The sequence below is a fragment of the Thermobia domestica genome, chromosome 3, assembly GCF_964235325.1.
Source record: "Thermobia domestica chromosome 3, izTheDome1.hap1.1, whole genome shotgun sequence".
Taxonomy (NCBI): domain Eukaryota; kingdom Metazoa; phylum Arthropoda; class Insecta; order Zygentoma; family Lepismatidae; genus Thermobia; species Thermobia domestica.
The window spans coordinates 241194193-241209623 of NC_137456.1; positions in this window are offsets into that span (position 1 = coordinate 241194193).

The following is a 15431-nucleotide window of genomic DNA, read 5'->3' on the forward strand; positions in this document are numbered from 1 at the left end:
AAGTTCTACAATAGTAGAACGCGCGACCACTCACGTAACGGTAGAGATCGCGACCAACGCAATGTTAGTCAGACCTGGTTGATCATCTGACACAAAATCGAACTTAGGTGTTGAACTTGATGGGAGTTCCTTTACAACTGATCTGTCAAGATATCAGTTCTCAAATTGTGTTTTATTACATTCAATATTTTCTTCTGAAACTGTATTATAATTTTTATTTTAGAAAATGAAGTAATGCTATTCCATTTCCTTAATTCTTAAACATTGACGTGTTTGCAGCTAAATATATATATCATTTAAACATTATTAAAATATACGTATGTCTACTTAAGATTAATATATAGTCATGGTTATATTGGTGAGTTTTAAAGAATACTACATAACTAAGAAAATATAGTACCAATTCAGTATATTTAGTATAAAAGCTAACGTTTCATATAGCTATAGAAAGGTGTATAAAAACGTTAGTGTATTAGAAAAGATTCCTTCTCCTAACTCATAGCTATAAATTTACGTTTTATTGAGGTACCTTCCTTCAAAGGTACTACTTTCGTGTGCATCTTAAATGAATACCTGGAATTCTTAATTGAATGAAATCAGTAGATATGTTTGTGGACTTAAAAATGACAGCTTCAAATTACGATATATAATGGTATAATCAAGACTAATACGTTATTCTATGATTGATTCCGTTTCTGCTTTTTGAAAGCTTTTCTTTCTAGAATATTACCGATCTATGTTCGTTAGTGCATTAACACGTAATAATATGTTTTGATAAGGTGAAACAATGTACGTGTTTTCCTGGAAAAATTTTCATAATAGTAAATTAGGAACAAAATGTTACTTGTTCGCCACTCATACAAAATCGATAATTATCCTTACATTCTAGGAAAAAAATATTGCATTAAAGGACAATTTCTTTACTTTACGCTTTAAATTCTGGCAAAATGTTCAAACTTATGTCGATACTCTAATATTTAGTATTTCTTATCTTCTTAAAATTAAATATAGAATGATGGTATAATAAAGAATGCTGTGACAAGGCGCTAATTCTGAAAAGCAGTTGTCTTATTATTAATGTCCGATTTGACATAAAGTACTACATGTTTTGATATAAAATTAGTTTGGTGCTAGACTCGTTTCTATAGTTCCTAGTAGACATAATTCTAGACATTTCATACGTAATTACATCAGTAGATTAATTCATCATATTTAATTTACAATAAATGCATACAAAAGAAAATTGATAATTCGTCAATCAGGAATTTCTTCAAAATTTATATTTAAAAATAATAGTTGTTGTTAAATAAGTCTATTCGAACATACATTTAAATTTCTGAGCCAGTAAAATATCAATTAGGTTCTTCGTTGTGAATAGCCTTTGCACTTCATAACCTGCCAACATGTGTTTTTAACATAATTTCTTTTCAGTTTCATTTGGAGTAATCGTGAGCATTTTTCTCGGAGGAAGCTTGATGTCATGTGTTGAATTGGTGTATTTCCTTCTTTTGAAATATATTTACAAAAAACGAGCAGAAGTTGTGCCTTATTTTAATGAAGAAGAATCTTCGGTTAGACGTCATCGTCGAGAGGTCCGACGGAATACGAAACGAAATGAAGATGGAAATTTTGGAGGAGGACGTCGGACAATTGCCAAAAAGTGGGAGCACAAGGAAAGCATGAGGTAAATTATAGAAAAAGATTTCATAATAGAATAAGCATCTGCGACGTAGTAGAGATCAGGCACTATGGAAGAAATTTGATTCCTCCCGTTCTTAGAATTCGATATTTTTTCCTAGAATTCGGAGGCAAGTTTCAACAGGCCTTTAGTTGTTATGCTCATAGCCTTTTAGGGCTACCACCAGCTATAAGTTCATGAAAAAGCATACCTTTATGTCTTCTTTTTATAGTCGTCTTGTATTGGATACCTAGGTTCCCCCACCCCCCTCAGCCCCCCAGATCCATCTTGTAATGCTAAGAATATGATCCGTCCTCGTTTGGGTCCTGTGGGAAAAATTTGGTTGTGCGAACCCACTGTTGCTATGCTCATAGTCTTGGACGCCTACCAGATGTAGAAACAAGATGAAACATGCCTTTGAATAATTTGAATCCCCAAACCCCACCCCTCCTGCGAAAAGCGTAAGCGGAACGTATGTGCTTGTGTAGATCATTCTGTTAGCAGCTGTTGCAAAGGAAGAAACGTCAAATTTAGATATGTCATCGTCAATGAGTTTATTAGATAAGCTTAATAAGCCAACAATGGAACCCTTTACAAAAATGCGAGATTTGGAAATTGGAGAACCATTTCGTATTGTAAACTGTGAGATAATTACAACGGTATATGGTAGGAAGGCATGTGTGACATTTGAAGGAGGCGAATAAGTGATTTTACCGGGACGTTGTACTGAAAAATTGGAAGCAGATAATGGTGCATTGTTAACGTATTTACAAAGTGGGAATGTCTGTTTAATATATAAAGGAATGAAGATTAATGTATCTGGGCGTAACATGCACGATATTGAATTTACTAAACTGGTATACTCATCGTAAGTGTATGGTGACATGTACAAACAAGGTGAAACATGAATATTCCTCCTCGCCCCCCCCCTTTCTCTTCATGCATGCGCAGTCATCTGTATGCATAGTGTCGTTATTCTGTGTTGGCCAGCGACTGGAGTAACATGCCTTTGATTGCTTGTGAATCAACTATGGATACCAAGAAAGAGTACTTGTTAAATGTTGAATATGGACTTAATTCAATGAAAACCAAATTAATTTGTATTGGACTGGATAGTGATACATTTGAGCCAGTGATTCGTGTTGGCAAAGGACTTGTGTTTGGAGTGGAGTTAAATTTGACTGAATGGGAGAAACTTGTACATTTGACCCCATTTGTGACGGACTATTTAAATTATTAAGTAGAAATTACATTTATAAAATCTCTTGGTCGAAAAAAACGAACTGGCGGTGCGAAAATTAATGGGTGAAAAATTAGTGATGTTAGAGAAGAAAGGAACACTTCATGCTCCTCGAAACACTGTGTACTTAACTTCAAGTGATCGGCTTTATTTCTTGGAAATATTTCCGTGTATTGAGCATGCTGGGAAAAACAGTAAAGTTTGTAGTGTTGTGCTACGAGAATATTTTGCCTTGTGTACAGATACTATTCGTAATCATGTACAATCGCAGTGTCTTAAATGCAGAGGACTTGCCGTAATCCATACCTGTGTACATGAACATAATATTATTAACGGTATGAACATTAGTTTTCCAAGTGTCTCTCTTGATAAGAACAGTGATGTGAACATTGATAGTCAAAGATTAAAATTGGAAATGATAGTATTTTGCAAACAAAAAGTCATAGATGCAATTATGTCTGATTTATTTGATAGTGTACCCACACAGCCATGGTGGGGGGAAACCGATACTCAACCTTCGGAGGGTATCAATGAAGTGAACGTCTCCTCATAAAGAAGAAGAAAATTGAATTGTTTTTTCATGTATACTAAACAACGTAATATCAAATGTAAAAAAATATATATAGTGAAAGTAAAATGTTTTATTTGTGTGTGTGTGTTTTGTGTTCGTTTCATACACCTCAATGTGATAGGATTTTTATTTTTTATGATAAGAAAAAATCCTAACATATTTTTCCTCGTATACTATTAGTGATATGTATAATAATAATAATAATAATAATAATAATAATAATAATAATAATAATTTTAATAATAATAATAATAATAATAATAATAATAATAGTGAATTCAAATTCTTGAAATGAATGTTAAAATAAAAGTTAATATTTGAAATTATTATTATTATTATTATACAACTTTGTCTTAAGAATGATAGGACTTTTTTATTTTTTAAAAATAGAACTAAAAAAATAATTATTAAATTCTTAAAAACAAAAGTCCTATCACAATAATATTGAATTCACATACTTGGTGTAATTTGCGAAAGAATAACTGATTAAGTATTTGAATTCATTATTATTATTATGTAAATATGTGATTACATCATTGAATAAAAAAATCAGATTTTGAATCTTTTTATAAAACAATCAGTATGAAATTCTTTAATTCAATTAGGAAATGGATAAAATAGGAAATAAAACATTTGTTTTCAAAGAATACAAACTATTTATTGATGTTGATGATGTTATTTACAAAATTAAAACGACGGTAAGTATAGTGCAGTTTTTAAAAGAGAGTACGATAGATTTTTTTCATTGTTCAAGTGATGATAACTTCACAGTTGCCATATAGTGTTCACTGATGCTGTCCATACACATGTACACAGTTGTGTTGTTTTATTTTACACAGTTCAATTAATGATAACTTCACACGTGGTACTACTGCTGTTGATGATGGTGATGAAACGTAGATAGAAGTCATACTGACAATGATGATGTCCATGCACACGATAACGATCTTTTATTCTCTGAAATGAAAAAAATTGAAAAACATAATTCAAAATGTATTTTATCTATAATCATGAACAAATAAAACAACAAATGATAATATATACAAACACATTATAATAAAGAAGAAGAAGAAGAAGAAACGACTGCCTGCAATAATAATAGCTAGAATTTTATCTATAATGAAAAAAAGTAATCAGAACAAACGAAGAAGAAGAAGAAGAATGAAGACATTATAATATGTATACAGGAGAAAAGATTACCTGTAAAAGTAAATACAGCAAGCGACGATCATTTTTTCCTGGAGTCGATGAGAAAGTGTAATGAAATTCATTTAAGAACTTTCCTTTAGCTTTGAAGCATAGGAAAAAATATGAATAATGCCCACATAGGGACGATTTCACACTTTGAATTTGTTTATTATTAAATGTATAAGAAATGGAATTTCTACGTAGAAATTGAATATGTTGCATTACATATGGAGGATATCCAAATGTATCGAAGTAATGGGCACGTCCATCAGTATGAATATATACGGAAATCCAATGTGTGCCAAGTTTGTTACGATTTGACCTTCGATGTAAAGAAGAGTATATGGTAGATCTATGTATTCATCACTTGTTCCTGGGATGACAAATACTATAAGTGTATTATCAGCTAGTGAACTGATTGGTTTGTATGTAACCACACGATTATCCAATATACTGGTTTGCGTTGGTTTTGTAGAAAAAATATCTTGTTCACTTTTTACACACTCGCAAGATTGATGATGTAAGAAAGCCATGATGGTGATGATTTAATCAAAGATATCGTGTGATAACTTCCTCTTCTTATAAGACTGATTTTTCTTTGTTTTCTTGTACCTTTCCTCTTTCCCTTCTTCTTGCGCTTGATGATGTGTAATGATGAAGGGTTAAAGATGGAAGGATGTGTAATTCTTCTTTTCCTTCGTTGATATCCAGATCCTAGCATAGATTTCACTTTACTTTTTACTTTCTCTTGCAAGACGGATCTCGCTTCACCCATTCGTTGATGAAAGGATTCGTTAATAGGTTGTTTGTCGATGATGACATCAGTAATAACGTTTGCTCCAGATTTTAATAATTCCTTTCCTACAGTTTTAGCTCCTTGTTTTACTAATGGCACGACAGAATGAAATAATCCTCCAAGGAAACTTCCAATACCATGTCCAACTTGATAAGGGGATCCAACAAACGTTTCCAGTTCCAGAAAGAGCTTGTTTTTGACAATATTGTAAATATGGATTATTCATATTTGTTGATGTTGACGCAGTGGTCGAAAATGTAGTTTAACGCATACAGTTCCGAAAGTGAATGCCAGTGGAGAGCCTGTACTATCTCTATATATATATTTGCTACATATATATTTGCTATATATATAATGCATCTTTTCTATAGGCACATAATGTAGAGGATTAAAAATTTCTATAACTCTACTTCCAAATGTATGATTCACAGGATTCATATTTATGATACGTAATAATGGTGCTACTGTATCTCCAACAAATACAGATTGAATTATATCACAATACACATACATTGTAGATGGAAGTCCTAAACGTAAATTTGGAATGCTTTGGCCTTGTTGCATATCCTTTAAATCAACGTTTGGATCAATTCCCAACATCGCACTAACACTTGGCGATAATGCAACGTCTACATCTATTTATTTATGAGAACGTCGTATAAAACAGTTATTACTCTCACGAGTATAAGAAATATGTAAATTTGTGAATCTGTTGTACGTATTAATTATCTTTATCAATTCTGATATGTCAGTGTAATAACGTTCAGGAATAGTTATAAATTTCCATTCATCACTTTTTGCAGGTTTGTAAAAAATTTTATTATTTTCTTCATTAATATTTAGTATTAAATGAGGATAATGAATTTCAATAATAGCCACTTCCCACTTTTCACGGAATTCCATTCTTTGATGTAGTTTCGTAGTGTATGATGTTAAGGTGTTGTCAGGAAAATATTCCATAGAACTATTACTGGGAAGCGTAACGTAAAAATCTCCATCAGGTTCCATTGTACTTGTCGATCTTCTTTACGGCTGAAGCAGGTATCCAGGGATCGAAAGAAGAAGGATATCCTTTCCAATGAAAAAGATTTTCTTTTCTGCTCCTTTTCTTCTTGTACGTATGATTTTATCTATGTAAAACGTATTTGATAACGTCACAGGTTGTAATTCCTCTCTGTAAAATAATCCATCCAGTGGTTCCTTGTTTAAATCCTCAATTTCATAAAGAGATGGATCTCTTGGTATTATCTTCTTCACTTTAAATATTTCCCAAGTCCAATTTTGCATATATCATTTATCAAATCTACGTTTAGTTTTACTAATTCGTAGTGTATCACCAATCTTAATGTGTTTTGAGAAATTTGGATTCTACTTTTTCTTCTTTAACTTATTATCTTACTGATTATGCCATACTTGTAATAGGTTATTTTGAGAAACATTTGGAGATGACATTTTTATGCTTGAATGATAACCTTCATTGTATGATTTCACCAGAAGAGGTAATACATTGAAATAATTATACGTTTGCTACTTTGTAAAGTACTTCCACATTTTTTCTTTTAGAGTTCTGTTAAAACGTTCTACAATACTAGCTTTTATATCAGAATTTTAGTTGTAATATGTTTTATTTTGTAGCCCTCTAAGTACTTCTGTATTGTTTTATTAGTAAACTCACTTTCTTTATCTGTTCGGAATGTAATTGCTTTTCTGTTGGAATTTGAACACAATTTCCAATGGTTTTAAGACATCATTAGTAGTTTTAGATTTTAATGGCACAGCCCATGCATATCGACTGAACACATCTATCACTGTAAGAATATAACGATATCCATCATTAAATTTATGAACCGATTGAAGATCATTAATATCACTTTCCCACTCATCATCAATGTTATTCACGACATAGAAATCTCTTTTAAAGCGACGACGTACAGGTTTGTGTAACGTATATGTTGTTTGTTGCAGTAACCATTTTCTTATACAATGTATAGGAGTTTTCTTCTTTGTAGCTATCCACAATTTTTTAACAGTTGAAAACGATGCAGGATGTGAAGGGTTTAATAAATCTTGCTTAACTGTTTGTTTACGGTTTCCACCTTGACCATACTGGACGTTTATAGGCACGTTTCCTTTTTCATATAGGAGATATTACTTTTTCCTTTTCTTCTTCGTCTTCTTCTGCTTCTTCATCGTCTTCTGGAAACGATTTCAGAAGTATTTTTCCCTTGACGATGATGCTGTTGGTGATGCTTTAGTTCGTCGTAAAATATAAGACAAACGTTGGATTTCCAATAAGTTCTTGAGGTCTGTTATTAGAAGATAAATAATTACAAAATTTCTCCCATCCCGGTGGATTTGCGTGTTTCTGGGATCGCGACACATCAGAAATTAAATCAACAATGTCAGATCCTTCTAGTTTATCACCTCTGATGTAAACAGTTAATTTATTATGCCACGTGATATTATCATCATGTTTCATTCTATGTATTAGTAATTTCAGCTCTTTTGGGTATAGATAACACTATTTCTTCTACTTTAGGCTTCTCTGATTTAGTTGACGTAATCGAAAGAGTCACAGGTTCTTCTTGTTTTCGTATTAAATGTAAATATTTTTGAAGAATATTATATTGATTCCACTTTTCTTCATCACTAAGCGATGATAACTGTAAAATCTCTTACATTTCTTGATCCAAATTAGATTCACGTTTCTCCAGGGCTTATAATGATGATGATGATGATGATGGTGTTTGTATACCATTCAGAACATCAGGTGGAACTAAAATCATCATCTTTGCGTGTTCCATTGCACTAACGAAATAGTAAACTTGATAATGCACCAGTTAAAATAGAAGCAAATAATGCGGGTAGGAATCCACCCTGCTGTTGCACTAATAAATGCTTCTTCTTCTTTTGGATGGAGTTTCCTTTCTTCGCAAGATATCGAAGCGTCCTCTTGTATCGCTTTAATCTTGATTTCTGTGTCTTTGTAAGAGTTACATTCCCTTTTAATACATATAACAACATTCGCAAATACTTCGAATCACTGAAGAGTCTACATATGCCACTATAGCTTTACGTAATTTAGGATTTGCTTTGCTCAGCGTACGAAGATCTCCGTGTTTTACTCTTGGAGACATATTGTCAGAATGAAGAAACACAGTTTAAAACTAACATTATAAATACATCTTCTTCTATTTTGTTGGAGCATAAACTTAATGATAAATACCATCAGGAACGATATTTGTTTGAATACGAAGTTCATCTGGCCTATCCTGTTTTAAATCAATAAACAAATATCCATATGGTAACTTCGTTGCGTCGTTGAAACTTTCTTGAAGAAATTTTGGATTCTCAGAAGTTAGTTGATAACTCAAATGTTTAATTTGTGATTTATCTTTTGGATTTTTAAATAATACGAGATAAGACAAATTCAAGCTCATATCTATGCTTCCTTTCCCTGATGAAATATGTTTTGTGTAATAAATAGTACACTAAGATTTCTATGATGACAACCCTTTGTAAAGAAATCAACTATAAAGCGGTTCACTTCACACATTTGATCATCAATAATAATAGGATGTGGTCTAGTTTCAGGTAAAAAGTCTTTTGTTCGAGGTAATCCTTCAAGAAATTGTATTTTTGTCGAAATTTCTCTGTATGCATTCTGCCATTCTGCATAGTACCAATAAATATGACGAAACGATGTATTAAGCATAGTGATAAATTGGACAGGAATCGTATTACAAAGGAAGTTTTTCCACATCCACTTGGTCCGGCAACAATACATGTAAAGGGATGTTTCCACGTCGTGTCCATGTTAAAGAGTATGATCATTCTTTTTTCATACGTATATTTATAAAGGGCCTTATTACATTTCTCTTCTTCTTTTGTTGGAAGTAGTGTAGCCATATGGAAGAGTATCATGAATTTGGTACTCTACGTCGTTTAATATAATTTATCTTATACATTTTTGTTTCGGGCATGCTGACAATAGTATGGTCTTTCCTGCAGCAATTTTTTTCATTGGTAATTTTGACTTCCATGGGACGAGATTCTTTTCTTTCTTCTTCCGCCTCCTCTTCATTATCTACTATCATTTTCTTCATTATATCAAACTTTAGGTGTGTCGAAGATTCACAGTTTAATGAAAAGCCCCGTATCTTGCATACTTGAAACTCCTTCTTCGTACTGGGATGAAAAATACGTAATCCATAGTTCTTGGGTCCAGCCGAGACGTATTCTGAAATATAGGCCTCTTTACCATACTCGAGTACTTCATTTCATAAATCGCCTAAAAAGTCACCAGTTGGGATTGTAGTTTCACCAGGTTTTTGCGTATAAATGACTGAATCTGTATCAAAATACAATACTCTTTCTTGCAGTTGATCTAAATACTTGTACAATTCTAATCTTGCTTGTGCTGTTGTGTATGCGGCTATGACGACGTTTAGTGTTGGTAGTGAAACACGAACTTCATCTGTGTATTGCTAATATACATATATCATATCATCATTTACTGGAAATATTTGATGAACGTCTATATCATGAGATGTTAATTTCTCATATAATTCCTTTGGATCATTAATAATGCTTAAATGACCCATATTCTCACGTTGTCCAAATTTTTCCCAAAATGAATTTAACATTAATTTAGCTAAACTTCTAAGTGCTGGATTATGTTGAATTTTATTTTCATCGAGATTTATTCCTTCCTTTTCATAAAATTGCTGAATTCTCCTTTAGCTCATCTGTTTCACACCATGTTGGTCATCCACTAGCTTCCGTTTTTGCTTTCACGAAGGTGTTTATGTACTCTGCAAATAAGCCGCCACTTTTTGTTTCATCATGATATTCAAGAACATCATATGCCCAAATTTCATGAATATCTATTATTTTGTATCCTTTTTCTAATGCTTTTCTTACTTCATCTGCTACCCATGTACCATGTAGAACTCGGTCTTCATCGCTGTGATTACAAGATGACTCGTTTAGTTCATCACAACCTGTACAACAAAGTGGAAACATCAATCTATCATTTGATTTGTAAGGCAGTACTGCGTGTAAGAGATTTATTGGAGGTAGAATACTTAGTTTATCTAATCCTTCTACTTCTTCAATGGTGGGAATATTTGAATCTCCAGGCAGATAGATAGTAGGATGACGAATTGGAAATTTCTTAGTTTTAGAGATATATGGGTACAACGAAATAACATCTTTGTACTGAATTGTTTCTCCTTCAGATGCTTGTGCTTTATGATACAAACGTATGGCATTCACACGTCCTCCATAAAAAGCGTCACGAGGATTTAATGGTGATTTCTTTGTATACGAATGATTACTAACATACTTCTTTATCTCTTCATTTCCTGCCAATTGCTTTTTAAATTCACAGCACCATATTTCGTGCACATCACAGCAAAATCTTTTAATTTTTGAATTTTGTTCTTTGTTGCTTCATATGGAAATTCCATGGTATCTGTAGCATTCTTATAGATGGGTTTATCTCTGTCGTTAGTATAACAGTAGATACATCCATGTGTAAAATCGCCCTCATATTCCCACACGTGTATTCTTGCTGTCTTGGGATCTGTCCATACACCATTTACTTTCATTGATGCAATTCATTTTTCCTTACTACAAGCAGCATTGGTAATTTGTATGTTTGTTTTTTTCTTCCCAAGCTATCCATTGTACTGCTTCAACTGATTGGACACCTCTCCATCGATACCTGTTCTTTGCTATGATACCAATCGTATTTTCCTTTAAGAAATTTCTTCGATACACCAAATTACATGCACTGGCGATTATAATGCATTCAAGTAAGGGATTTACATTTGTTTCAGATTCAAATGTATTCATAAAGGAAATACATGCTTCGCGTAATACTTCAACATCCTGTACACAATATTTGATGAGTTCTTCTTTCATTTTAAAGGTATCGTTTCGATGTTCAGTATACCATTGGAGAAACTTGAGTCTTTCGTCTACTTTCATGGTATCTGCTCCATAATACCTAATGTCTGGAAGTGTACCTTCATATGTTTGGTTCTCACGTCGATTGAAAAAGTGTGGGAAATATCCTTTGCACGATTGAAGACTAAATGCACCACTTAATTTACTTAAGGGCATAGGAAGAAAGCTTAGTGAATCAATGAATGTTACGTTCCCTATTTTAACAGAAAGAATTTTCGCCCCATTCATGATTACTTCTGGAGTCCAATTCATCTTCTCAACCATCGTCTTAATGATAAAATGTGCATCATAGCCCTTAGAATTATGGGCCACACATGTTACTGATTTAATGTTTGGACGACGTTTTTGAAGATGTTTTGGAAAGTCTTCTATTACATTTTCTCTGTAAAATATATTTTCTCGTTTTCCACAAACGATACAATTATTTTTGATGTCGTTGTCTTCATAACATCTGTAACATGTATGCTGACTAACCAAGACATTAGGTATATGCTCATATATGTTTGCGTCCTCATCTTCTATCTTCGTGTCTTGTGTACATTCAATGTCATTAAACACAATCATAGCTTTCTTCTCCATGATAATTTTTTTCATTGGCTTTTATATTTTCTTCTTTCATTCACTTTCATGTAACATTCATGATTGGATGGTACTGTAGCATAGCAAATATTACAATACGTTTCTCCACATACGTCAGACCCTTTTTATTTTCCTACATACATTTTCAAACACTGGGCACAACATTTCACAGTTGAACATAAAGGCTTTCCATTTTGATACGGCTTTGACTTATGACAGTCATAGCATGACTGGCCATAAAATTCTCGATTACATTCATTGCAAGTAATATGAGAACATGGTGGTTTTTGATGACATAGATAACATAGAACTGTACAATGTTTCAAATGTTCATGTTTGTTCTCATATTTTTTATGACAGCTTTCGCAATAATAACTACAACTAAAACATGCTGTCAAGCTTTCAATGACGTTGTACTGATTATCTATGAACTGTAAATTTAAAGCCGTTCCCTCGTTATTACTTGGTGGTGCTTCAAACATAACATCACTTCCTGAAAAACCCCTATACACTGAGATTTTATAATCCTTTAAATATTCCTGAAATTTACGAATTTCAGGAATTCCACCACCACGACTGAGATCTACATCGGCAGCTTCACACAGATCTTCTACTTCTTTTTCTATTATATAATTGCTTTGAGTTCTTACATATCTATAATATTCAGTTTGATTTCTCCCATTGTATTTTTTTGTCCTATAGCAACGATGATTGCATGCACTAAACATCTTGTACCTTTGTTCTTAACTGTGATAATATCACGTTTTGCATTTACATATTCTTCAGTATTCATAACATGTTGTTTCAAACGTCCTTGTCCTCTTGGCATACGTACATGATGAAAATTCACGATGCAATCTTCATTTATAAGAAAAGCCGCATCGCTTTGGAGTACTTTCTCATAACTTGTCCATAGAACTTCTGCTGAGAGATTTCTTGCTTCTCTGAACGATAACCAAAATGGGCGGTGTCCTTCTCTTTCATTTCTGATTGTTATTCAACGTAATCATGCTGGTCTATATTACGTAACAAATAATCTATTAAAGCCCGTAGACTTGTTTCAATTGCAGTAAAAGGATTTTCAACTGCACGCACGGGGGCTAGGCGGAATCTTAACATTGCACCAGCCATATTGTATCTTCTGTATTGTCTTCTGCGTTCTTCTATTATATGAAATCTATTGTTTTCATCATTACGCCTGTTATTTCCAAATCATACTTGTACATTTCAGTTTCGTTCTGCTTCAAATACGGATAACAACTCGTCTGTTCTTTTTTCTATTTCGTCTAAATCGATTTCTATTTCCGTATTTTCTGTATTAGCCTCAGCTAATATTTCCATAATTGATGGATATATTAATTCTCGTTGTTGTTCTTCTTTTTCAAGATTAACAAATAAATTGGTGATCCATTTTTCTAGTTCAATTTCGTAGAACTCATATTTTTCTGTCTTCTTCTTCTCTTCCTCTTTGTAAGCCTCTCCTATTATTTGGGAAAACGTTAGATTTAGCAATTCTTCTTTTTTTCTTCTTTTGCTCCTTCTTGTAACCATGTTTAATTTGGGCAATACGGTCGGATGCTTCCTCTTCTTCTTCTTCTGTTATCATTCTATTACCTGCACTTTCCAATATTTGTAATAGTTCTTCTTCATATTCTTCTTTCTCTTCTGCAGTTTGAATTTCACTAGCTGCATCTCTTTCTTCTTCTTCGGTATTGATGATCATCTCTTCTTCTTTTTCTTCTTCTTCTATGAGTTCTTCCTCTTTTTGTGTACCTTTTTTCATTTCATCTTCTTCTTCCTTTCTTTCATGATGATCTTCTTCTATTCCGATTACGGCATCTTTTTCTTTTAGAAGAACTTCCGTCTCTTTATTTATTACGACCTCCTCTTCTTCTTCTTCTTCTTCTATGTCATTAATAAATGCACTAATCTCTTTTAGTAACTCTTGCGTACACTTGTTTTCCATTTTTACTCCCCAAATGTATATACGTAATGCAAAAAAATCCAATATGTATATGTAAATAGTGGATATATAAGTATTATTACAAATAGAATATAAATAAAAGTGCTTTAAAAGAATACACGAATAAATAAAAATGGTTATATATATATATATATAAGTAATGATAAGGGAAGGATAAGGAAAGTCTGATACACGTATATTTGTGTTCAACCTAAAATAAAAAAGAAATGCATTTCGTTACTTATACACATATTCCAAATAAATATAAACAGTATATATACACATAATTTCAAATTGTTATACGGAAAAAGCAGAAGTTTCAAGGGAAAAAATAGCATACCTTTTAAGTAATTAAAATGATTTGCAACATTTTTTTTCGTATTCCATGGGAGTGAAACAAGTGTATGTTCACAATTTGCTTCAAGTGTGTTGTCTAATGTATAAAGGTTCTGTACATGAATTTTATACTTATTTTTTCAGAGTTTCAACGACCACGAAAGATATGTATTTGACACTAATATCGTCCATTTTACAACGTAAGGAGCATATTTGTGGGACGTTAAACTGAAATATTTCTCTCTCTCTCTCTCTCTCTCTCTCTCTCTCTCTCTCTTTCTCTCTCTCTCTCTTAACATGGTATGATGTTTGAATGATTACGAAAGCAATCACTTAACTCAGTATGATATTTTTATTCCGTAGCATATACGGAAACTCAATTCAAAGAGCCCTCCAACCCACTTAGATGATGTGTTATTGAGTTCAGAGTATAATCATTGAACACAGAGACCCCGAAAACTATGAATTTGACACTAGTATCGATCATTTTAAATTAGTTTTACATGTCGCAATACCAACCCTGGAGACCCCTCAACTTCAACCTCCCTTAGAAAGTGTATTATCGAGTTCAGAGTATCATCATTGAACACAGAGGCCCCGAAAAGTATGTATTTGACACTAACATGAATGATTTTAAATTATTTTTACGTGTCTTGATACCAACCCTGGAGACCCCGCAACATCAACCCCTTAGATGGTGTACTAACGAGTTCAAAGTATCATCATTGAACACAGAGACCCCGAAAACTATGTATTTGACACTAATATCAATGATTTAAAATTATTTTTACGTGTCTTGATACCAACCCTGGAGACCCCCAACTTCAACCCGTTAGATGGTGTACTAACGAGTTCAGAGGATCATCTTTGAACACAGAGGCCCCGAAAACTATGTATTTGACACTAATATCAATGATTTTAAATTATTTTTACGTGTCTTGATACCAACCCTGGAGACTCCCAACTTCAATCCCCTTAGATGGTGTACTAACGAATTCAGTGTATCATCGTTGAACACATAGGCCCCGAAAACTCTGTATTTGACACTAATATCGGTGTTTTTAAATTATTTTTACGTGTCTCGATAGAAACCCTGGAGACCCCCAA